Consider the following 24,366-nt stretch of genomic DNA (forward strand, 5'->3'; position numbering starts at 1 on the left):
TTCTTTCTTAATCTCTCACCACCCTCACCTGAGCCAAGCACATTTTCTCCAGTTTGGCTTTACCCAAATCTAAACGCTGCTTGGAAAAAAAACAACAGAAAAGCAAAGTGACTAAAGAGCGACAAAAAAGTGACAAACACGAGATGAAAACACAACAAAATGTGGCAAAACACAACAAAAAAGCAATGGAAAAAAATGATGAAAAAGCAACAAAAACACAACAACAAAAAGTATGAAAAAAGCCCACAAAAAAGTGACAAAGAAGCAGTAAAAGATCACCAAAAACGTGCCAGAAAAGCAACAATACAATAAAAAAGAGAGACAAAAAGGTGACAAAACATGTAATGAGAACACAACAAAAAAGCGTTAAAAACAACGATGAATAAGCAGCAAAAACACTACAAAACTGTGATGACACTGCGCCGACAATGCATCCAAAAAGTTAGGATCCGTTCTGTAGTCCTTAGCTTTCAAATGATAGACTTTATGCTGTTTTATTAGCTTTTTGATTTGAATAAAGCCAAACTGTAGAAAATGCACTCGGTTAAGATGGTGGTAAGAGGTCAATATAAGTTTGAACTTACAGCTCACAAAGTGGAATCTTGAATGTAAAAATCATGAGCACAAATTGTTGTGAAAGCCGTGAAAGCGCACAGTATTTTTAACATTTATTTTGTTGACTCGACTTGCAAATCTGGGCCTTTTTGGGAAAAGCTCTGCCACTCCTTAATAACAATGTCAGTTTCCTCTTCTGTCATATCCAACTCAGAGGCTTTCCATTTTTAGTCCAGAAAACCTCATCTGTCAAACACTAAAACAATGCCATGTAAAAAGTACCACAAAAACTAAAAAGGCAACGGCTTCTCCAGAGGAAACCGCACGACAGGAAACCTACTGCTTTAATGCACACAAAGACACACACTGGTCAACAAACCAACAGCGAGCGTACATTGGGTCCGACGTGCGCTCACTTAAAGTCTCTCTTTTATGGCTTCGACAGAAACACATGGGAGCTGCTTTGAGAGAACGGCCACAGTCACTGAGCCAGAGTGCGGTTGCATGGCAGGGAAACCGGCCACGGAGAATAGAGGCTGTAATAATGTGCCTAAGAATACGCTGCAGGCTCACACAAGGACAAGCACTACTCTGGTTGGGACGGGTGGAAGTAAGCTAGAGTAATACTGTTACGATGATGGCGTGTCAACCACAAAATATTTTGATAATGAAACTGAGTAAGACAGGATACACAGATTTTCGATGTGTGTGTGTGTTCTTGTAATTACAACATTGTGAGGACCAGTCGGAGTTTTTAACCAGAGTGAGGACAATTTTGGAAAGTGAGGATAGGATTAGAATTGGGTTAAGATTAGAGTTAGGGTTAGGGGCTTAGGGTTCAGGGGATAGGATCTGGGTAATACATAATGTGTCAACACAAAGATAGCAATACACGAGTGTGTGTGTGTGTGTGTGTGTGTGTGTGTGTGTGTGCTCTTGTAATTACAACATTGTGAGGACCACTTTGAGTTTTTAACCAACAGAGTGAGGCAAGGCCGTGGGAACCCAGGGTGCTGAGGGCGCTACAGACCCCCTGGTGGATCGTCTATGCATTACAGGCAATATTAAATAAATAGGAAATAAGCAAAAAAATAGCGTTTTGGGGGCAATCTTGTCTCTCAGCACCCCCTAGCCAAAACATCTTCCCACGGCCCTGGAGTGAGGACATTTTTGGAAAGTGAGGACATTTTGGGTGGTCCTCACTTATTTGAAGGACTATTTGAGGGTCACAATGTGGTTTTAGGGTTAGGGTTAGAATTGGGTTAAGGTTAGGGGCTTGGGGTTCATTATGTCTATGAATGTCCTCACTAAGACAGCAGTACAAGATTGTGTGTGTGTGTTGTGAGGCACCTTCACTGACCCGGTGTAGATAGCCTAAATTTAATCTCTTAACCCGCACCTGAACCGAGCACATTTTCTCCAGTTTGGCATTAAATGGTAAATAGTCTCAACTGATATAGCCCTTTTCTACCTTCATTCATACACCAGTGTACGCAGACATTGGAGGCAATGTGGGTGAAGTGTCTTGCCCATGGACACAACAACAGCGTGCATCTTCAGGAGCACATTCGCTTCATTCAGCGTCAAATCCCCGCCCTTTTGATCACGATCCACCAACTGTGCCACTGCAAGCTTCAAAATAGTGACAAAAACAAGGATGAAAACGCAACAAAAAAGCAAGAGAAGAGTATGACAAGACATGACAAAAAGTGATGAAAAAGCCACATATAAAGCCACAAAAAGACACGGTAGTACAGCGGTTAGCGCTCGTGCTTCACAGCTAGAAGGTCCGGGTTCGATTCCCACCAGGGACGGGCCTCTCTGTGTGGAGTTTGCATGTTCTCCCTGTGTCTGCGTAGGTTTCTTCCGGACACTCTGGTTTCCCCTACCACTAAAAACATGTACAATAGGGCAGGATGAATGTGAGTGTGTCAGAGAGTGCGCATGGGAGACGACAGATAGAAATTAGCCCAAAGCTACAATCCGGTGTGGCTTGTTTACATGCATGAGACAATAACGCAATAAAAAAGTGACAAAAAACAACAAAAGCGCAACCAAAAAACCTATCAAAACACTACAAAGAAGAGACAAAAATACAGTTAAAAAGTTGTGATTCATTTTCTAGGTCTTAGGTTTTGAAATGAGGCTGTGAACTCTCCAGTTGAGAAGATTTTTGCTTTGGGTAAAGCCGAACTGGAGAAAATGGGCTCAGTTCAGGTGGGAGGTTACGAGGTTAAAAGGTAATAAAGTGTCTTCAATAAAGGTTCTTGAGTCATCAACGTTTTGATTTTGATTTGTTTGTGTGTGTGTTTCTGTGCTGAAAGAATATGCCTTTTGTTTATCTGTGTGGCACAATGGTCCTTTGCTTCATGGGAAAAGGGAAACGCTTTCCTCTTTTGGCTCAGAGTTGATGAGTAAGGCTGACCTCACCTCGTCCTGACGCACAGGAAGCTGGGATCAACATGGCCGACACCTGTCCTGGCACCGGCGCTCTTTATATACTGGGCTTCTATATGTAGAGCAGAAGTGAATCAAAGTTCATATTATGCCCTCAATGCTGTGTGTGTACGTGTGTGTGTGTGTGTGTGTGTGTGTGTGTGTGTGTGTGTGTGTGTGTGTGCGTGTGCGTGTGCGTGTGCGTGTGTAGGATAAAATACAGATGACACAATGATAGTAATTTGAATGGAATAAGTCAGAGTGGAAATAGAGCATTAAGGCGTTTCTGGTCGGAGCTGCCAGGATACACAGGAGTCGGATAGTGTTGCTGCCAGGAGAAATTATTTTGGCCACATTTTCCAAAAGGATGCTGCCCTTACTGTTATTTTTAAGTGAATACGGGTCTTTTGAAACCAGAGGTGGAAGTAACCAATTATACACAATTATGCACAAATTCACTTAAGTTGTCAAAAAAAAAATTCACATATTGCAGTTTTTCCACTTAACCTCTTACCGAGCGCATTTTCTACCGTTCAGCTTCATCCAAATCTAAAAGCTTCTTGACTGGAGCTCAAAGCCTATAGGCCAGGGTAATGCCTGATTTGAAAGCTAAGAACTGATCGTGACTTTTTTTTTGTTACGTTGTTGACGCATTTTTGCCTAATTTGTTAAGCAGTTTTGTTGTTTTTGTTGCTTTCTTCATCACTTTTTCCTTGCTTTTGGTAGTTTTGTCCCTTTTTAGTCGTGTATTAAAAATGTGCTCAGTACAGGCAGGGTTAGGAGGTTAAAACATTTGAGGCTCTTTGGCCGATGGTCTGACCTTAAATTGGTTGTTAAAAGCATTATATCAGTAATTGCAGTAATTGTTTTACTTACTTCGAGATAGGGTGAGGAGCTCAATTACCCGGGAAGACTTCGGAGTAGAGTCGCTGCTCCTACACGTTGAAAGGAGCCAGCTGAGGTGGCTCAGGCATCTGTTCCGGATACCTCCTGGTTACCTCATGGAAGACCCAGGACACGCTGGTGGGACTATGTCTCCGAGCTGGCCTGGTGTCACATCGGGGTCCCCCCAGAACAGCTAAAGGAGGTCTGCATGGATCGAGAAATCTCTGGGAGCTCTTTGAGACCGCTGCATCCGTGACCCAGCCCCGGATAAAGCGGAACAAAATGGATGGATGTTATACTTATTTGAGTGTTAATCTTTTTACTTGTAGCAGTGAAATATGGAAAGTATTTTTGGTCCAGTACACATAGACATCTTTGCATGTCTGAGAACGATGACAAGACAAAACCAGCTTGTCAAACCACTCCATTAGCGGCCATTGATAACAAATAAACTCCTAACAACCGCTAACATGTTTCACATCACAAGGAAGTCACTGATGATTACAATTAGTGGACGATTAATGGTCAGGAGTAAATGCTTTCTGGAGGGAAAGGGAACGAGCACAAATCTTATCCAAGAGTCGTGACATGTTGTAAATCTTCACATTTGAGTTGTGAACTGGGGTTATCATTGTGGGGTTTGAGGTTAAAGAGGGAGGAACTGACAAACAGGATGGACGGAGGAGCCAAATAAATCCACGGACACATTTCACTGTTTAAGGACGTATGCTTGACAAAGGGGACATTTTTGCTCTTGAATGTGTGCGGTGGTGCCATAAATCTCCGTCACTGCTTTCAGCCAGTGTGTGCAGCCCCTCCTGAAGTGACACCCATCTGCTCCTGGTTAAGGCAGTGTATAATTGCAACGCTGTGGCAAGTGCTCACAAAATACTTTTGATGCTCTGGAAAAATAAGAGACCACTGCAAGAAGTTTAGTTGGTTTTACTTTTTTAACGCCGCACCGATACACTGGCTGCAGTTCAATTCAAATGCAAAGTGGTCATTTTATTGTTGAAATTGGCATAACTGCAAAGATGGCAGTAATGTAGATGAGTGGTTTTACTACTTATTTTAGTCGCTAACTCTGTCTAGAAAAACAACCACCAGGGTTTGCTTCCCCCACAAGTGTTTATCATTAACATTACATAGAACATATGCATTCATTGTTGTTGTTTTTTTCCACAAATTGTCATCAAACACTGGTGGCTAGGCCTGTCACGATAACAAATTTAAAGTTTGATATATTGAGGCAGGAAAGTATTGCGATAAATGATATTAATGACTCTAACGGTACTACAGTAAATACTGTCAATGCTCAGGCATAAAAATGACAGTAAACTCTGTTCTGGTAGCACAGTTTTCATTTTTTGAAGGTAAATTGTGCTTTTTAACTCATGATCTGATCTGGTGACCACTTGAAATGATCTGGTGACTTCTTGGTTAAGTATTACTTATTTACGTAGATCCTTTAATATCCTTCAAACAACAAACAACGGTAGTGTTTATCTTGTGAGATCTTTACAAAGGCCTATCACAATAAGTAATAAAAGATATTATTAAATAAATATCAGAATAACAATACATTTTTCTTAATGTTTATCATCAGTGCGTTTAGTTGCACCCCCCGTCTTTTTCATGGAATTTATTGCAATAATCTTGCGTCTCAATAAATCAAAGTAAAAATGTTGTTGCTGTGACATCCCCAAGTCTACGCTTCAATAAACAAGTTCTGCCTTGAGTTAAAATGTTCCAGCCTCATCTAAAATGTTTTAAATGTGCACTGTTAATTGAATATTGGAAATCTAATCCCAATTTCAAATCTAATCACGCTGTCCCTTTTCATTCTCTTCCAATATGGAGGCGAATCAATCACGCATTAGATCACAGCAATGAATACTTTCTTTGATGGTAAGTCAGTGGAATGTTTTCATAGTATTTGGTCTTATCTGAGAGTTCAGGCTGAGGGTGAAAACGTATGAGTCGAATAAAGCTCATATCTCGTCACAGTCGCGCTATCATCCCAGAAGAAGCGCATGTCGTTACCCATCGGCAACAACCTTTAATTAAATGAAAAGGTTTAACAAATGATCAGCAGGGCATTGGTCAGGCAAAACTCAATGCTTTCAGTTTTCAGGTTTACCATTATTTCATTGATTCATTGTTCTCTATCTCCAAATTTTCCTTGTACTTAATATTTCATAATAAAAGGGATTTTTTTCCTGATAAGAATCTTTCATATCTTAATCCTAGCTTGATTTATTAAGCTTAAAACACAAAAAACAAGGCAACATTGGTAACTAGTTTATTCAACTACTAACATTTATTCCAAAACCTCCTCTGAGAACAACATTTTAATTGCCACTGTGAATGAATGCGGTAATAGTTAGCCATACCATCTTTTTAATTTCTAAGTGCACTCTTGCCTCACTTGGTGCAAGTCTTACTCTTGACCACTAGTTTGTACATGATGCTCACTCCACTGTGCAGCACAGTCACGATAAATGATTAATTCCCCTTGGGACGGCTGCTGTTGTTTGTGTATGCCAAACTTTTAGTGCTGTGTTTTGCATGCTGATCTTGTCAAAATAGAATCTAGAGGAGCTGTCATTGTCCCATCACTCAAACAAAGTCTATCATTAGTTTGGGGATGCAGAAAGAGCTTATGAGGGCCTAAAACCTACATTAATGCTGGAAAACTGACTCCCACAACTACAGTTTTGACCATTTCTAATACTTCTGTAACATACTCAGATTCTTAACACAACAGAGGACGACTGCAGGTCTAAATGAGGATGAAGGTCGAAGCCAAAACATACATCAAAACAGATAGAGAGTTATAAACTAAATCTTAAATTAGGACTAAACCATTCCCTGCTCAGAATTAGTAGTAATGACCCTGCCACTTAGGTATAGATAGCAATTAGGCATATGGTATAAACATATAAACATATATATATTTATAGTAACTACGGCAACACAGACATCCCCAGTGTACAAGTCTAAATTGATTGTTGTCCTTGTCAGGCAGCTCCACCCTTCACGCCTCATCTTCACCCTCCACTTACTAGGCTCACACCTCCTACACCACTGTCTACTTCCCACCTCCCCCGCCTCCCCCGCCTCCCCAGCCTCCCCAGCCTCCCCAGCCTCTCTCTTCTCTCCCTTCTCTCCTTCGCTCTGGTTCAGTGATGCAGGTGGGGAGGCTTGACCTAAAATCTGGGGTGATGAATGACTCTTGTCGCGCTGACGTCAGCAGTCCTGTGTGTATGTGTGTCGGCAGCTCACCTAAGTAAAGGCTTCTCTCACCTCTTCGTAGGCCGTCTATCTGGTGGTTATGGATGCAACACTTAAGATTTATAGCTACGGGCAATAGTAGGTAATTATATATGCATTCATTACGATAATTGGCAATGGGATTCCAACTACATCTGCTGTGAATGCAAATTTGCGCGGCGATCGTGTATGTTATAAATGAGCTTATTGTTATGATCCGGCCCTCTAGCAAAACCTCTAACCCCCAACATGATTTTGAGAAATATTATCATGCAAAATACAGATCAAATACTGTTAAAGTACGAGTGTAACGAGTAAGTAATAACGAGATTAGTTTTGTTTTGAGTTGTTTTGGCGAGTTAAAGCAGTACTAAGTAACTCAGGCCACAAGCGCTACTGCAGGTGTCGTAGCATGTTTCGATTTTTTGCTCATTAATTGTCCGTGAGAGTAAATACTATGCTGACAGAAAAGACAAAGGGAGAGAGGGATATTGCACATCCAATTACACAATGGAGATAATTTTTTTCACTCAAACTTGGCTGTAAATACTGTTTAAGTGGCGTGAGCCCGTATTTAGCTTTGCCCGTTAGCCTGTTAGCTTCTTCTTCGTGATTCCATTAGTGTGTATTGGTGACTCCTACCCGGAGGCAGCAAAGTTGCAATTGTGGTTTTCTGGCCAGAGACACCAGGGGGAGATGAAAGACCCCCTAATCATCACATTTACACTTGTATCACCCCCAGAGGAACTACAGAAAGGATTTATTAAGGTAAACAAATTACTTAGTACTGCTTTATGATGTAGTTGGGCTTTTGACCCAGATCATTGAAGTTTTAATGTATGTATTAACTATTCACTTGTTCTGGTATGTTTTTGACTCGTTTTAATACACTTAGTCTTTATTTCAAGTAACTTTATCTGCTGATAAGTTAAGAACATTGGTCTGGTCCCATTGGCAGTTCTGCTTTCTGATTTCAAGAGAGATTTACCTTAGAACCAGTCTGAAATGTCCTCAAACTTGGTCAGATCAGGAAAAAAGTGAGCAAAAACGCTCAAAACAAGACAATGCTTAAAGCCAACAACGTTGTAGTGTATTTCTTGAATGTCCTGTCAGAACATCCCACATGCTCATATTTAATGTAATGTATTGGCGTTTGCAGGAAATGGTTCTTTATACTTTGGGTTACAATGGTGAGCTTTGGCCCAGTGTTTTGATGATCATAAAAAAAATGCAAATGCAAACTTGCCTACCCCTGGTCTATAGTACACCACTGTAATATATATCAATTGTGTGAGTAAATTTAACAATAAGGACTCTGCCTAATTACACCTGTCCGGAATCCCAAGCCCGGTCAAATATAGGAGACTGGGTCAGGAAGGGCATCTGTTACAATAAGATCACGTAACAAATATCTGGATGCCATTAAAAGCTAGAAAATACTTAAATTGTCATACATCTGCAGGCAACTAATCCGTACAGGTTTGCTTTAACGACATGTGCTTCCAGTATACTCGCATCTGAAATCATCCATTTCCTCATGTTCATGCCATTGTCTCCATAACACAAAACAAAAAACAGACACAATGCCCTAATTGGAGTCATATCTACCCTACTGTACTCGCCTTTGATAGTCCTTTGTAGACTACTTCCACTGAACGGAGCTTGGGGGCACCAAAAGTCTGCTCTCGGATCTGCTCCCTATACTGTATTCCCCACACACACACACTTCCACACACAGCACGCGCTACCCCCTCTCCCCACTCTCTTTTGTGTCGCTCCCCGAATAAATTAACCAGCCTGGAAGTGTGTGTGTGTGTTAGTGCGCGCGCGTGTGTGTGTGAGAGGACCAGAAGGAGGGAGGAGTGTGTGACGACGGGGGTTGGGCCTTGTGGCGGAGGAGGGAGTCGGCTTTCACTCTCGTGTGTGTGAAGCAGCCCCCGAAGCGCCTCTGTCTAGTACGCACACGCGCTCGTATTCACCCCGCGTCTGTGCGCTGGTGATGCTGAGGGAGGAAAAACGCAGCGGATGCAGGGGAGACACACGCCGGCTTCAAACGACAACACAAAACGCGTAGGAGAAGAATTTACAAAAACCCCGGCTTGTGCTCACCTGACAACGGGAGGATACCCTTCTTCACTGGACGAGCGGTTTTTTGCCGGTTCTGGGAAATAGGCGCGTGGATATTATGTAGACACAACAAACATCAACTTCATTTGGGCAGCAGGCTGACATTCATCTGGAATTGGAGACCAGTCTGCATGCTAATCGGTTTTTTTGGAGGAGACAAGGGGGATATCCATAACGCACACCCAAAGCAGCAGCAGCAGCAGCAGCAGCGGAGTGGCTCAAATGCACGTAAGTGACAGCCTCGCGTCTTCTTCTCATCTTCTGTGATTTTTACATTACCAATGCAAACAGAAAACTCATGAATGATGATCAATAGAGATTGGCACGCGCTTATTTTTGTCACGCAGGGAATAATGGGGCGCACCATGCTATGGGCACAAGCTGACGGCGTGTGATGTGGTATGGGGGGTTTGACCATGGCTGATCGTAGTAAAGCGAGATCAATGGAGCTGATGCAGGAGACTCGTATTGATCCAGTACAGACGCTGCTGGTGTGGTGCCTGATTAAAATGCTTGATTTGAGAGTCTAAATACGCAAGTGTAAGCATATGGTTTCAAAAGCGTGCTGAATATATGTCACAAATAGCCTAGATCATAGCAGAGATCATAACAGTAACTTTTGCATACAATAAATAAAATGCTATTCCTTGTGAACCTTGAGGATTGAAGCTCCAACGATGAGCCAACACAACACAAGTCTAGTTTGTGCCCGTTTTTTTTGCAGAGGACTGAAAGAAAAAAAAAAGACTCTCACATGGATCCACTAGGGGCAATTTAGACCCACCACTTCTCACATGGTGAAAGGAAGCCGGGAGTTAGAGATGCCTATCATTATGAAAGCTGAGAAAGCCTATGATAATGCTCTGTAAGTGTAGATGCCAAAAGTGATTTCAAATTGTTTGGTAATGCAGCAAATCAAACCCGACACAGCCATATTTATAGTTTCCATTTTTGTATGTGTGTGTCTGTGTATGTTTTCTTGGCCAAAAAGTTAAAATGGGAACCCAGAGGCATATTTAACCACCGGACCGCAACGGTTATTTTAGTCCGATCTGATGTCTGCTGCCGGGCCACATAGCTGCTTGGTTTTGTGCTGTCAGGAGGGATATAGATACTGGCCTTATTATTACACTATCCCCTTTCATGGTCCAATGTGGTCCAGTTGTTCTCTGCTGCTGCTACTGCTGCTTGGACCACGCTGTGAGGGGCTTTCTTTAAAATGATGGGACCTCTCAGGCTGTGAACATAGCACATAACACTTTAGTGCAGTTGCAGCCAGGAGGAGCAGTTTGCACAACTTAGGTAAGATTGGACATCACTAGAAGGTTTAGTGTTTCGGGAAAGTTTATAGCTAAGGCTTTGTTCTAGGTGAATATGCAGCGAAGATGGTGAAGCCTTTGAAAAATCCTAGCTGAAATTCCAGTTTCGAGTTATGGGGATGGGTAGGATCAGGAACATGAAAAACTGGTCGCAGTAGAGATTACATCAGATTGACAAAAATGGGGGGGGTGTATCAAGGAATACAGTATAGTGAAGTATTCTGCAATTCTGACTCCTGAAGAAAACAGCCAAATGACCAAGAAACTGTTGTTTGTTTTAAGATGCATCAAACAAAAGAAATGAACGGAATCTTGGAAGTGCTACTTGCCCCATAGTCCACTCATCAACTCAATGTAAATCTTTTTTGTTTACCTTCTGCTTCATCTTGTTCTGTAAAAATGGCTCCATTATCCAGTGCCAGGGCCATATCCCAATAAAAAGCCCTCTTTGCTGCGGGAGGAGCTCCAATTAACATTTTTTCATGGATAAAGCTTATCGTGCGTCACATGTCCCCTCACGGACCCCCATCCCCTTTTCTTGTATATTGGATTATTGCAGGTTTTATTCTTGGCCCGGCTTCTGCATCTCATTTGATTTCCAAATCCATGCATTTGTGACCATAAGGGGGGCTCACTCTGGCGTGCAGGCAAATATTTTTAAACTGCTTGAAGCTTTCATCAGTTGGGACTATGTAGAAGATTATACCCCAGTTTTTAGGTCTTAGGGGATCTCTTGTGTTTATTGTAATGGTTTTTACTGTAAGAGATGTACAAGGTGGGGGATTGTGCTCTGCAAATCTCATGCAATCTCAAGTTTACTTTATGCTGCTGATATATACAGTGTACTCAAACTGCACATTCGCCACCCACATTGACCCGAGATGCTGTGAGCGGGATCCATTGTTGTCCTCCCTGCGGTTGTCACAAAAACCACATCTGAAAATAATCCTTGTAAAATCTGCTAACATGGCCCACGGGATCATCTCTGCAGCTATAAGTGAAAGGTCTGTGTTGTTAATAAGGCTAAACATGACTATACAAAAGGGAAAGTCATGGGACGCCTTTGTTAAGTAAAATATTATTGTGACTAATTATTAATGTAAATGGTGTTGTGTGAGTGTAAGTTTATTCTCTTTCCACAGTATTACCTTTGTGTCAGTGCCAAGTCCAAATTACAGCTGGGAAGGAATCTGTTGTAAAGGCCTATAAACCACATCAAAAAGGACACAATGAGCTATAGGGCAGTGATTCTCAAATGGTGGGTCAGGACCCAAAAGTGTGTCATGGGACCGATTTTAAGCGCTTGTGGCGTGAGCCAGTTTTGATAGTCAGGCTTACGAGAGCACTGTGATTACTTTAACAAGGTAAAAGTGCAAAATAGTAGTAGTGGTAGTTGTTGTAAAATACTCAAATGAATCTACTGTCGAGCCAAAGACAGTATATTTTTTAAATTAAAGATATAGGCCACCGTTTTTACATACTGGGATATGTTCTTACCTGAGCTTAGACGAGTTGATGCGTACCTGTCTGGTTTTTACGCGTGCGTTCAGTCACGCAAAAAGACCAAAGATGTTGTTAGCATTTAGCCTCTCCTCCTCTCCTCAATGGGGCCAAACGGGGGTGAAGTTAGAAGCGACCAAGCTATTCCACTTTTCCCCTTTTTAAATACGGTTTTGTGGGTAGTTACACGATCCAAGCATAGTCCCAAAAAAAAAAACATGTCGATTTGCTAAATGGATAAAAAGGGGTACTATAGTGTAAGGCGTAACAACACCTTAGGAGCACTTCGACGTCTGCGCAGCAAAGTGAAGATATTACTGCGCGTGGAAGAGCTTAGTCGCTTCTAAATTCAACCCCGTTTGTCCCCATAGAAGAGAGGAGGAGAGGCTAAATGCTAACAACATCTTTAGTGTTTTTGTGTGACTGAGCGCACACAAAGACCAGACAGTTACACATCAACTCATCTAAGCTCAGGTTAGAAATATCACAGTATGGAAAAATGGTGGCCTGTTCCTTTAAGAGAAGACGTATTTACAAAATTTACTCACGTAAAAGTGAATGCACTTGAGTAACCTTATTGCACCAATTTCAGTCACGGCCGCTTTGTGTGATACAAGTCTGTATTTCGATCCTAATGGATTCACAATGGCCCGTGTTCCCACAGTGTTAAATGGGTAGCAGATGACAGCAAAAAACTTAAGCTACTGAAACATAAATACAACTGTTTTCCTCCTGTGACTCCACAAGTAGCAAGTGAAAATATTTACTTTGTGCTGTTCTTTATTGTCCACATTTCTTTCTCCCGTGGTGTAGGTTTGGTGTTATTTACCTCTTCGGACCACCATCCTCGATTAAACTTGAACTCAATATTGAAAGGATTTTGTGTAATTTCCATCAGTATGCAGGCTCTTGTACCAGGGGCTTTGGTTTTCTCAAAATGTGCTTTTCAAACCATTCGCTAAAATGCCAGACATATTATTCGCTTCTCTTTAGTAGAATTGCAAAATAAGATTCTACATTGATAAGAAATCCCCATTGAAGATTGCTTCTCGTTTCATTAACCGCACGCTTGGGGGGGGAACTTGGTGGCGATGGCAGCTACAATCTAGTCTGCCATGCTGCTGATAATAATCGTGAAATTTAATTATAGTTTGTTCACTGTGAGTGTGTGTGAGGGCATGAGGAGAGTTTGAAATATGGAAATGGCTATAAATATGCACTATCTGTATTACTATAATGCTTAAAATATGAGGTACAAGTTCATATGTGAGGGCTATAAAAATAATTACTCAAGACTGCCATAAATTGCATATACACTCCTTTTAAAACGGGCCATAATCTAAGGTATGCTATCCATGGTAAAGGCATACCCCACCTCCCTAATGCAATGAAACCTCCAATATGAAAAGCTATTTATCTGCCGTTCTGGAAAAGATATTAGGGCTAAACGTAGCCGCCCCAATCAAAGGAAATGACTGCGCTCTCGTGTCGGAGCCTTGAGTGATGGAGCACCCGGGGTTTTGAGACTTCTCTGTTTGTTCTGGGGCCCAATGATGATGTAAGAGGATTCGTCTTTATCCACACTCTTTTGTCCAGCAGCTAAAATGACTTCTGATGGTGGGGTCAGTTGAGGAGGACACAGGCCATGCCTGTTGAGTCTGATGCATATTGACAGAGGACTATTAAACAGCAGTAGCAGTGGTATTGACGACTGTAGGCTAACAGTCTGGTGGTTCATGGGTTTAGATGAAGAAGCTCAGATGCAATGAAAGACTGCCTGTGAGTTGAAGCAGATATTTTATCCATAGCCAAGGCACGAAAAGTTTACAGAAATTAATCAATATGTATTACTATAGTAGTGGTGATTGGAATGAGGTGGTAGTTGTGTGAAATGTTTGAGAACCGCTGCATTAGTACATTTAGAGGATGGCAAATGCTAGTTTTGCTGAAGTCCTCAAAATGCATATTCCTGGGATCATAAAAGATGATGGGAACTTGCGACGATAAGAGATTTACAGATTAGTCCATGGGTCTACATGGTCCATTAAGAAAGATAGCAAGGTGAGGTGCGAAGCATTCAAAAATCGGATGCTCTAAAGCAGGGGTCTCCAACCTTTTTTTACCCGACGAGCTACTTTTACCCAATATAAACACTGGAGAGCTACATATGTTCAAAAACACTTGTGAAAATCGCAACTTAGGTAGAGTTCACCCAGAAGAATTACTTGCCAAGATGGAATTTCAAAGAAAGTGACTTGAGTTTAGTCCTTATACTTTCCTACAATAATTCATCTAAAATTTCAGTTATGAAGCGTGTAGAGATGCAGAAAGTCTTATGCGAGCTACCTGGAGAGGCTTGGCGAGCTACCTGGAGAGGTCATCTGAAGAACTAAGATAGAATTGCCAGTGCCCCCAAATCCTGAAGTGTCATCCTGAGTGTGTCATGAAGAGAAGAGCAAAGTATTTGAGAAGGGTTCATCAGATGGAGGATTCCAGGATTCTGAAGGTTAGAAGGGAAGCCAAAAGGCAAGAAACAGGAAGGTGGACAACAGAAGCAATGGACGAAACAAATCAAAGAAGACGTCAAAATGTGTCGCTGAAACATCTGTAGAATATGATCATATTTCTTAAAGCACAGTAGGCATATCCTTCGGCCCATTACAAAGAGCCCCATTGAGTTTTTTTAGCAGGTGAGGCCATTATAACGCCCTTTGGCCAAGTCCTTCAATACCCGATTATTCCTCCTTGATCGGGTCGCGCCCCTCATTACGGAGTGATCTGCCCCGAAGCCCACCATTCGAACAGGCCCTGGTAGGTAAGTGCTGCGGGATCCTCTGGCAAACAACATCCTGCTGGAGTCAGCCGTGAGGCAAAGCTATTTTCCCCTCTCTGGGATACTCTGGGCTAGGATCTCAGTCTGTCCCACTATTACCATAATGCACCAAAAGTACTGGAAATAGCCTGTTACTATGTTCCGAGAGGAAACCCAGATGGAAGTTCTCTCTAAATCTTTCTGTTGTCTCCTCTTTTCCCCTCATTCGCAGAGCTCTGGACCTGCAACTACTGTACAGCGACTGCCAGCGCTATGGTTAGATCATTTGAAGCGCGTTTGCTTTTGTCGCTGCAGATGAATAGAAGAAGTGTGTCTGCTCCGGGTTTGCGTGTGTGGCCCCGGGATATTGCTTTGAAGTGGGCAGAGCGTCAGAATGTGATTTTGGGCTTCGCAACTTTAATCAATGAACTTACAGTTAGTCAGATGTCAAATGACTGGAAATGGCTCTTGTTATGTTCTCAGCGCCTGGTAAATGAGAGGATTATAACCTTAGTGTTTTGTTAGAGCACCAGCCAGGAGACCTTGTGGTTTAGAGAAAAGGAAAAGTGAAAACCATAATGCGAAGAAAGAAAAAAAAAAGAAAAAGAAAGAATTGGAAATACTTTTTTACTTAACGTTCGGTTTTGTAAGAATGACAACATCTGAAGTTGATTTCGGTCAGTGGCCAAGTAAAAGTTAAATCAAAGTTGAACAAGCTTGGAATGATTGCGTTGGGCATGTTTGTGAAACTATTTAAGCACCGCACAGTATGTTCCTCTCCATCCAATTTGCTGTGCTATTGCCTTAAAATTTCAGTATCTTGGTGAGTCAAGATAATGAAATCCATCAGTATTTTAGTGATTTTGTTGATTAGTTGCTCCACACAAATCACACAATGTATCATATGAAAAGTCTCTATCTTCAAAAGTTAAGATCTGTTTGATTTCCAATGCCGACACCAGTGTGAACAATCTCGTCCAAACGCATAGATGTAAAACATTTCACATATCCATAACAGAGATGCTATAGAAGCTAATGAATGCTGTAGCGGCTGTCGATCACATCTACAGATCTGAAGCCGGTGGAGGCTTATGTGGGGAAACCTAACAGGAAGGAGGAAGAGAAGGAAAGGCGAGATCCAGTCTGTGTAGTGTCTCATGTGTTTTTAATGAGGTAAGTGAGCTGATCTGAGCCGCTGTGACTTCAAACACAGCACTGAGCACAGAGCACCATGTAGGCCACAGACGACTCAGGTACGAAGACGTGTTGCGAGAGTGAAGGGGCTCGCTGGAACAAGCGTGGCTGCCAGGAGAGAGAGGAGGAAGGAAAGTTTCAATGCTCTTTAATTCACACAACTGATAATGAAGAAGAGTGCGCTCACCAGTTTGAAAGGTACACTTATGTTACTGACTTTTGGATCGAGAAATGTCCACAAGGGCATTGATTTAACCTGTTACAGTGCTTAGAAATGGATATGAACTGCATTGAGAAGCTCCCGATCTACAGATGTTTTATGACGCAAAGGTTTACAGAGATTGTGCAAAACAAGGCAGATACTGTGTTATTCGGTGCAGAAAAGTTTCACTGAAATTAAACGTTGGAAGGAAACGGCCAGATCCAGATTCATTTGGAAAATAACCTCTTGCCAGCAACTGGTTCTCTGCTCAAATCATTTCAGCCGTCAAGTTTCGAAAGGTCCAAAAGGGCCATGTGCATTTGTAGAATGTCTCTCAAATGTGGAAGACCTATACCCTCAAATATCCCAGACATTTCTTTATTAGCTGCCTCATTTGATTTGATTTATCTACCTGTCGATCCCATCCACTGTCTCTTTTATATAGACAAACAAGATTATCAGTATATCATCATCAGCCTTTACTGCAGACAACATAATTATCATTGAATCACATGGTATCCCTAATATATTAATACAATACTACGTTATTTATTCAAGGGGATTTTCCATCTGCGTTTTCCTCATTACACATTATTTTACATTGTCCTTTCATTAATGATTTCTCGATGAAGTCATTACTCTTCAGGATCGTTATTAACCAGCGGGTATCAGCGCCATGTTCTTTTCTCCAAAGCAAATTAACCACAGACAGGCGGACTTAATTCTGGGCTTACCACAAGAAACACAATAGAGTAACATAACACTGAGGCATTCCCAGGGCCAGCAGCTGTTGGCGCGACACTAACCAGAGAGTTGATGGAGAATTTAATAACTAACTCCCCCCAAAAATCCTTTCATTTCAGTTTTCCAAATTTAGAGCCAGTGATGAGTCAGAGAGTTTTCCCTGATCTGTCAAATACAATTTTGACGAGGGTAAAGGCTTCAAAGATATTGTTTTGGTAAAGCTGTTTCTCGTACTGGAGGACTTTCACTTTAAAGGAGTTCGATTCCTTTTCAACATATCGTTTCATCACTATAAAGTTAAAACTCAAGTGTTCCAAAATCCAGATTTGATTACTGTTGTCTGAGACTCTGCTTTTACAATGAGATATAAATCAGTAGTCCTCTTACCATTCTTAGCGAGTAACTACAGTGGAGTTTTCAGTTTTGAGTTTTACGCCTTGGGGAGAGCTTAGCAAAGTGTGCGTGGACAGGGAAGTCTGGACATCTTTGCTTTGCTCATAATATGATACTGTATGATGCTGATTGTAGTGCAGTTCGCCATTAAGAGAGTGAAATCCATTTTACGGTTTGAAGTGCATTGTGTTGTTTGCAGATATTTGTGGGGGGAATGGCTGCTGCGTTTTTTAGCCGTTTGTAAACCTGGAAGATACACAAATGCCAGCGCTTCTGAACCCTGTCAAGTTAGCAAGTGAGCACCCATTGCAGTGGGCAAAGCTTATAATAAGTGTTTTAATATACTTACACTTAAAGGGACTATACAGAGTTTAAAAATGTCAAAATTATGTATTTTCCAACAATGTCTTAGTATGTAGAATCAGCCCAGACCTGTTCACCACAACTGCCTCTAAAATTCAGCACTGTCACTCCAAAAGGTGTTGATTCGGGTCCGAAGTGCCGTCATGCACGAGCTCAATATAGAAGGTGCAGTTACACTTATGACCTGAGGTGGCAGTAGTTAGTATAAAATGGCTAACTTGCATCTAGCCTCTTTAATACAGATTACAACAGTTACAGTTTCTTTCAAAAGTCCAAAATAACACCCGTTAGGAGAATTTTGCATGTGTGCATTTCAATTGTGGCTCTTGGTTTCCTTTCTCTGTCTCTGTTTTGACTATCCCATGACTGTTTTGACTTTGAACCCTCGCCCCGTTAGCTCGCTGCTTCGCTTCTTGATTGCACTGACTTCTTTGTGCACATCTAATCAGGGGCAAATTGTCATTGTTTTCTGAATCATGAACACTTCAAGGAAACTGGTCTTCTCAATCGCAGATAGCATGTAGGTGTAATCATTTGCTAACCCACTGTGATGTCAGGGTAATACATGCTGCATAGTCACACAATCACACAATGTAAAACACATGGACAACATTGATAACTGATAAAAAAACACTTCCTAGACTTTAATGGCTCGGAGTCGGAACTCTAGATGCTCATGTGTGCCGTTGATTTAGAGATCCACTGCTGGCCACATGTGTTGTTGTTTTCCCTTCTACATAAAGGCCATTAATCTCAGTTTCAGCAGTGACTTGATGGACTTTGACAGCGTGGATGGTGAGGTCCTTGCCCTGGTGGATACGACATGCTCGGTTGGTTTGGAGAGATGAGGGATGGTCCACAGCAGCTGCGCACTTACCTTTAAGGCTTTATGTGTTAGATGTAAAGGGCACTTAATGTAGTTGGTCTGCATTGTTTTTATACAAAATCATTCAAATTCAGATATTTATTTGATTCAATTTGTAACATTACGTATTTATAGCTTTGCAAAACATAACAGTGACATTACAGTTTCATCCCACACCACCGCGGTTCGGTTGAGAACCTAATAAAAGAATCCTGGTCTCCATTGTTTACCTAAAACACATTTTTGTATTGCCTGTACTTCTCTTCATCAAATAAACCACAAACGAAGTGAGCCTGTCCCACATTGTAAACGGAGTCAGCTCTCACTGCAGCCTCGCCTTCTCCTCTCACACCCCAAAGTTTCTTTTAACTCAATTCACAGTTATATCTTCGTCTCAGCGCGATGTCTTCCTTTGTCTGCCTGCGATCTGCAACATAAAATCTGGGACGCATCACCATCTGGGACCTGCTGGTGTGTTGTAGGTGTGCCTCATCCTGTTTTCCAGTTTATCCCTCTTCTGTGTGTGGGGAAAACAAACACCAATCTGAGTCACTGCGCCCGCTTTGTTTTGTCACGCTTTCACTGCCTCAAAGTTTCAGCTGTTTCCCCCCCAGCGAACAAACCCGCGGAGCCATGAAGGAACGCAAGACAGGCAGCGTCTTAGAGCCACATGCAGTTTCACTTTGGATGGCAGCTTTCACCGCTTTAGCCGTAAATGATCACCGCCCACCAAGCACATTCCTTCATTTTTGATAAATACTTACCATAAGAGACCAGGAACACCGCAACTTTGAAGATGTGCTTTAAAGGGCTGTGCATCTCAGTTATTGCTTTTTAATCGACAGTTTTACAACAAACATTTTACTAACACATCAGCTGTAAGGTCCTTTTGCTTCGTGTAATCTTTCCACTGAGGTGTGCCATGCTTTTCTTGATAGCTCTACTGTCAGGTGTGATAGTAACGACTTCTTACTCCCGACCTTGTCTTATAGAAAAGGTTTCTGACGCAGCCCTGTAGCACTGACATAAAGCAAGGTGATTGCCAACATACGGATGTTACGTAGACAGTTTTATGGGAAGGAATCCTGAACACCATCGACCCAGAAATATGAATAAAATGTAAAACTGGGGCTTTACTTTTATGATTCGGAATAAAAGACAATTTTACAAGAAGTCAGCACTTAAACCTTATTTTCATTGCACCGTTTCCCATCCAAATGAGAGCGCACCGCCAAACCCGCTGGAAAATGTCCCTCACAATTCCACGCAAATACTTCCTTTTACAAGAGAATCTTTGCAAAAACAGATCATAATGTGCCGTCTGTAAATGGCAAAGACCGTCGTGTTGCGTCGGTGCTTGGCAGCGGTGGTGATGTAGTCCTCGCTGACACTGTGCAGACTCTCTGAAGGCACCGATATCAACGTCAGTAGGAAACTGCTTGTAAAATGAAGCCCCAGACTGAACTTTTATGGACCAGAGCTTTTACATACTCAATTTTTGATAACTGAAACATTCCTAAGAATCCCAGATTGTAAACGTGGAGAATAGTGGGGCTCTAAGTTGAAGAGCAAATGGGATGCACAGTAGCAGAGTGTTTATCCCTACTGTCCTTTTCTACACCAAAGTCGTAACAACAGAAAGTTACCCTCGACTTCACCGGCGTGCCTGTTAAAGCGACCCTTGTGTGCTGGTTCACTCCACTATGTGTCGAAATAGCCGAATTAATAATGAACGCAGCCAAAGTAGCTACAGTTCTTTACTTGGTTGCTATGTCGCTCTGTATCCCATCATCCCATCGCTGTCGTCATGGAGGCTCCTCTGTAACAAAGAAACAGCGCGGTCTTCGTCATAATTAATTCAGGCTTTACTCACTCTGCGTTGACCGCTGGAGGTTAGGGTTAGGTTTCGAGGATGTGAGTTATGTCTGTAGCGCTCCCTCGGGTGAAGCAACATATTTGAACAACACAGCGGTGAACTCTTAAGCGCAAAGTGGTATTAATATTGATTACACTTCAGCGGACACTTAGGCATGTATATTTCAGTGGCTAGTGCCTCTCAGACAGTCTGGTCATGTGTGAAACTTATAACTGGATCTGAATGTGTCATGAGTTAATAGATCATGCAAAATCAACTTTTTTTGGAGCTTTTTAACTGTTGTTTTTCCTAGGGATGCACCGATCCGTTTCTGATATCGGATATCGGAGCCGATACTGGAAAAAAAATGATTTCATGTATCGGCCACAAATATCCGATATTGAACCGATACTGGTTTATATATATATTCTCAACGGATCTGGATCGGTGCATCTCCAGTTTTTCCCCCCTATCTAAACATACCTGGACAGTATTCTGTGTTTTTCATTCACACAGTAAAAATCTTCCTGGGTCACGCTTCTACAGTTTAAGTGGGCAATCCGTATTTAATGGATTTTACTAGTATATTGAATTTGTATTATAACATGAAATTACAATACTGTGCCCTACAATTTTTTTCCTTCCAACCCCTGTGCCTTCTCAATTAAGTCAGTTTGTAATAGTTTGTAAGGCAATACTTGCGACTTGAGGAAGTAAGGAAACAAGTGTGGAAGCGCTCTCAAATATACACCTAGCTAACTCCTCTCACAGCACGCTCTAAGTGCTCGGGACAGCTGGGTTCGTCTGGTGGGATAGAGGAAGGCGACGCAGGGCTAGACAGGGGGTCAAAGTTGTCGCCCCTCTAAAAACATACTCTCTACTCTACGACATGTAAACTGAGATTCTCACGTTTCACACATAAAGATTTTTTTTTTTTTTTTTTACCTCACCAAAAACTGCCTGCCACGACCACAACTCACCCAACATTGTGAGGCAGTGAAGTATTTGGTGTCACTCCAGCAGCCACTGTGTAATTGCAGACTGGCAAAGGGGTATCGTAAAAATGTTTTCCTTCTTTTAGTGCAAGCGGAGGAGATTCATGGTGTGGATGTTTAAGTTGGTGTGATTTGATAATGGCGTCATAAATCGAATTTTTTAAATACCTCTCTCTGGTTATATTCTTGTGTTGAGTTTCCTGGTTGTCGAAAAGCCAAACAATGTGACTTTTATGAGGATGTTTTTATTGCATTTTGCTTCAACATGTTTTACATGGCAGCTTGAAAAAGTTGGCAAAACAAAGCTACCGGTAGCACAGTAGACCGTTACAGTGGACCATTAACGGGGATATTTACTTTTCCGCTTAGTTTCACAGGAAAAACTCTGAGCTTTTGCTCGAAGCCAGTCACACACAATGTACGAATATCACCTGCTTTGATGCACTCCAATGCTGGGAAATCAAAATAAAGGCCCTGAGAGCTTCTCACACAGTAACCTGAAAGACAAGGCCTAGACTTTTAGGATTACATTGAATAAGTATAGTAGAAAAAACACAAAAATGGTTTGAAGGTAGAATAAAGTACAGTATATTAGCTTTGTTATGCATTGATTTCAAGAAATGTCAGATCGGTCCAGGCTCTGAACAGTTTTAGTCTTTGCACAGGCTTTTAATACAAGTTAAACTTTTCTATCTGCATTTGTTTTTCTATCCTGTATTTGATTTACTCTCTTGTGTTTTCTTTTTTTTCCCTCTGCTATCTCTTTGAAATGCAGTTCTTTGTCTGAAGCACTTTAGGCTGCTGGTGTTGCTATATTTTGGCTGGGTGAGGTCAACACAATTGACCTCACCCAGCCAAAAAACTGTGGGATATTCTAAAAGTTATTCCAAATTGTGTCATCGGGGAGATTACTGAAAATCAAATTATTTACTGTAACTGAAAACTAGACCAATTTTTTGTTTACATTTTACAGAATTAGAAGTCCCTTTTCCACCAATTCCTTCTTTCTTTATTTTTCTTCTGTCGCTCCCAGATTGTCTACTGTGATTCCCAGCCAATGTTCTCCTTCACACAGCAGCAGTTTGAGGCCTGAACATATGTCTATTGGCTGGCTCTACAAGGTCAGTGCCAGACCTCTTAACCGCTGAAAAACTAAAACTGAAATCATCCATCGTCCTCTGTGCTCCGTCCTGCAAATGCTCAGGAAACACATGCGAGACGGGACAGTCTGTGAAGTGGCCATTTGCGCTGGAACTGTGTGACTCTTTTGGTCCATTTTGGCTTCGATATGGCTGGAGTTTCGTGCCCAACTTTGTCTGCTAAAGCCATTAGGGAAGAGGGAGGGGCAGAAACAGGATGGATATGAAGCACGGGTGGAATGTAACAAAGTAAAAGTACTTTCCTTTGTCTATATGAACACTAATGAAAACACAAACCCTGAAAGATGATCATGAAGCTATTATACTAGATGGGGAACAAAGGCTTGGGATGAATTTAACTTTAACAAATAGATTTTGTCCAAAAGTGCCTCTCTGAGCTGCAAGATTCACTTTTGGACATCCATGTTGATATTATTGACTAGACTGGGAATTGAACCCTGGAGCTCTTGGTTAGAGGGTGAATACTTTTACGCATTTTTTACATTGAGTTGAGTTCTGCGCCTGCATTTGTCTCACTTATAACCATGTCCCCAATGACAAATCCGACTTTTAAGAACTGGCTTTGCACGAGGGAAGGCTATATCTCACTGCAGTGTTTACACAGATCGCAACACTACTTCAAATAGTCACTTCCTATAGAAAACAGTAGGGTTTGCTATTATATGGTTAAGGCATTTAGAGTGGAAGCGTGTGTCTTGGAGGCTTTGAGGTTGTGTGCAGTGGAGGAGATTATGGGGGTGCAATGCCAGATATAATGTGGGTGAGACTCGCTGGAGCCCTGTTCGCCAGACTGGTGTGGGTCCGTGTGGTCGCAGAATGATGATGTCACAGCCGGTATACACACGTGTTTTGCAGGTGTTCTAGTTTAATTTCTAGAGAGTTTATATGGTAGCTGAAGGTTGTGGAAACATGGGGTGGTTATTAAATGATGCAAGAATATGTTAGCAAAAGATTTCATTTTTAGATAATTCCTTTTTTCTTTTTGTTGTGTGATGTATGTTTACTGAGTCTGCAATGCAATTTGTCTCCTCAAATAGTATCGGTTTTTAAAAGTAGTTAACTGAACAATGTCATCAGCTGAAGACTTTTATTTAGTTCATTGAAACATTTTTAATCAAGGACTGTATACATATAGTATGATTATCTATTCAGCCCCATTCATTGTAATGGTCCCGAGTGCTCGGTTAAATTAACATGGCTGCCTGTTTCTTAAAAGGGCTACGAGCCTCCACAGTGCAGCGGCGAAAAGGCTTCAACTTTTTAGTGCTGATGCACAAAAAATTGGTTAAAAATATGTCACCCTGCCCAGCGTTATCACATGGGTCACAGCAATTTTTAGAAAAACTCTTTGGAGCCAGGCATTTAAGTGCTAGAGAAGGTCAGAGTGGTCATTGAAACATTTACCAAAACAAACAATAACCAGAATATAAAAATGTTTAAAAAATCAGTTTTAGTTAAACTCTTCCTAATTTAGTTCAATTTTAGTCTTGTTTTGGTCTTTATGTAGTATTTTTTTTATGACTTCTGTTGAAAAACTTGCGATTTGTGTTTAAAGCAGTACTAGGTAACTCATGCCCCTAGAGGCCATAAGCGCCACAGCAGGTGTCGTAGCATGTTGCGTTTTTTACTGTTTTACTCTACTTTTAATTGTCCGTGAGAGTAAATACTACGCTGATAGAAAAGACCAA

The 24,366-nt window shown here is 41.6% G+C and overlaps 1 protein-coding gene across 1 annotated transcript in view; it reads left to right on the forward strand.

Moving 5' to 3' along the window:
- Window positions 1-9,047: 9,047 nt before the first annotated feature.
- dchs1b (dachsous cadherin-related 1b) overlaps window positions 9,048-24,366 on the forward strand; it is a 100,058-nt gene continuing 84,739 nt past the window's right edge. Inside the window, exon 1 of the mRNA XM_079566919.1 lies at window positions 9,048-9,504. The gene's annotated coding sequence lies outside the window, so the exon portion shown is untranslated. The remainder of the gene's footprint in view (window positions 9,505-24,366) is intronic.

The sequence above is a fragment of the Gobius niger genome (genome assembly GCF_951799975.1).
Source record: "Gobius niger genome assembly, chromosome: 11".
NCBI classification, from domain to species: Eukaryota; Metazoa; Chordata; class Actinopteri; order Gobiiformes; family Gobiidae; genus Gobius; species Gobius niger.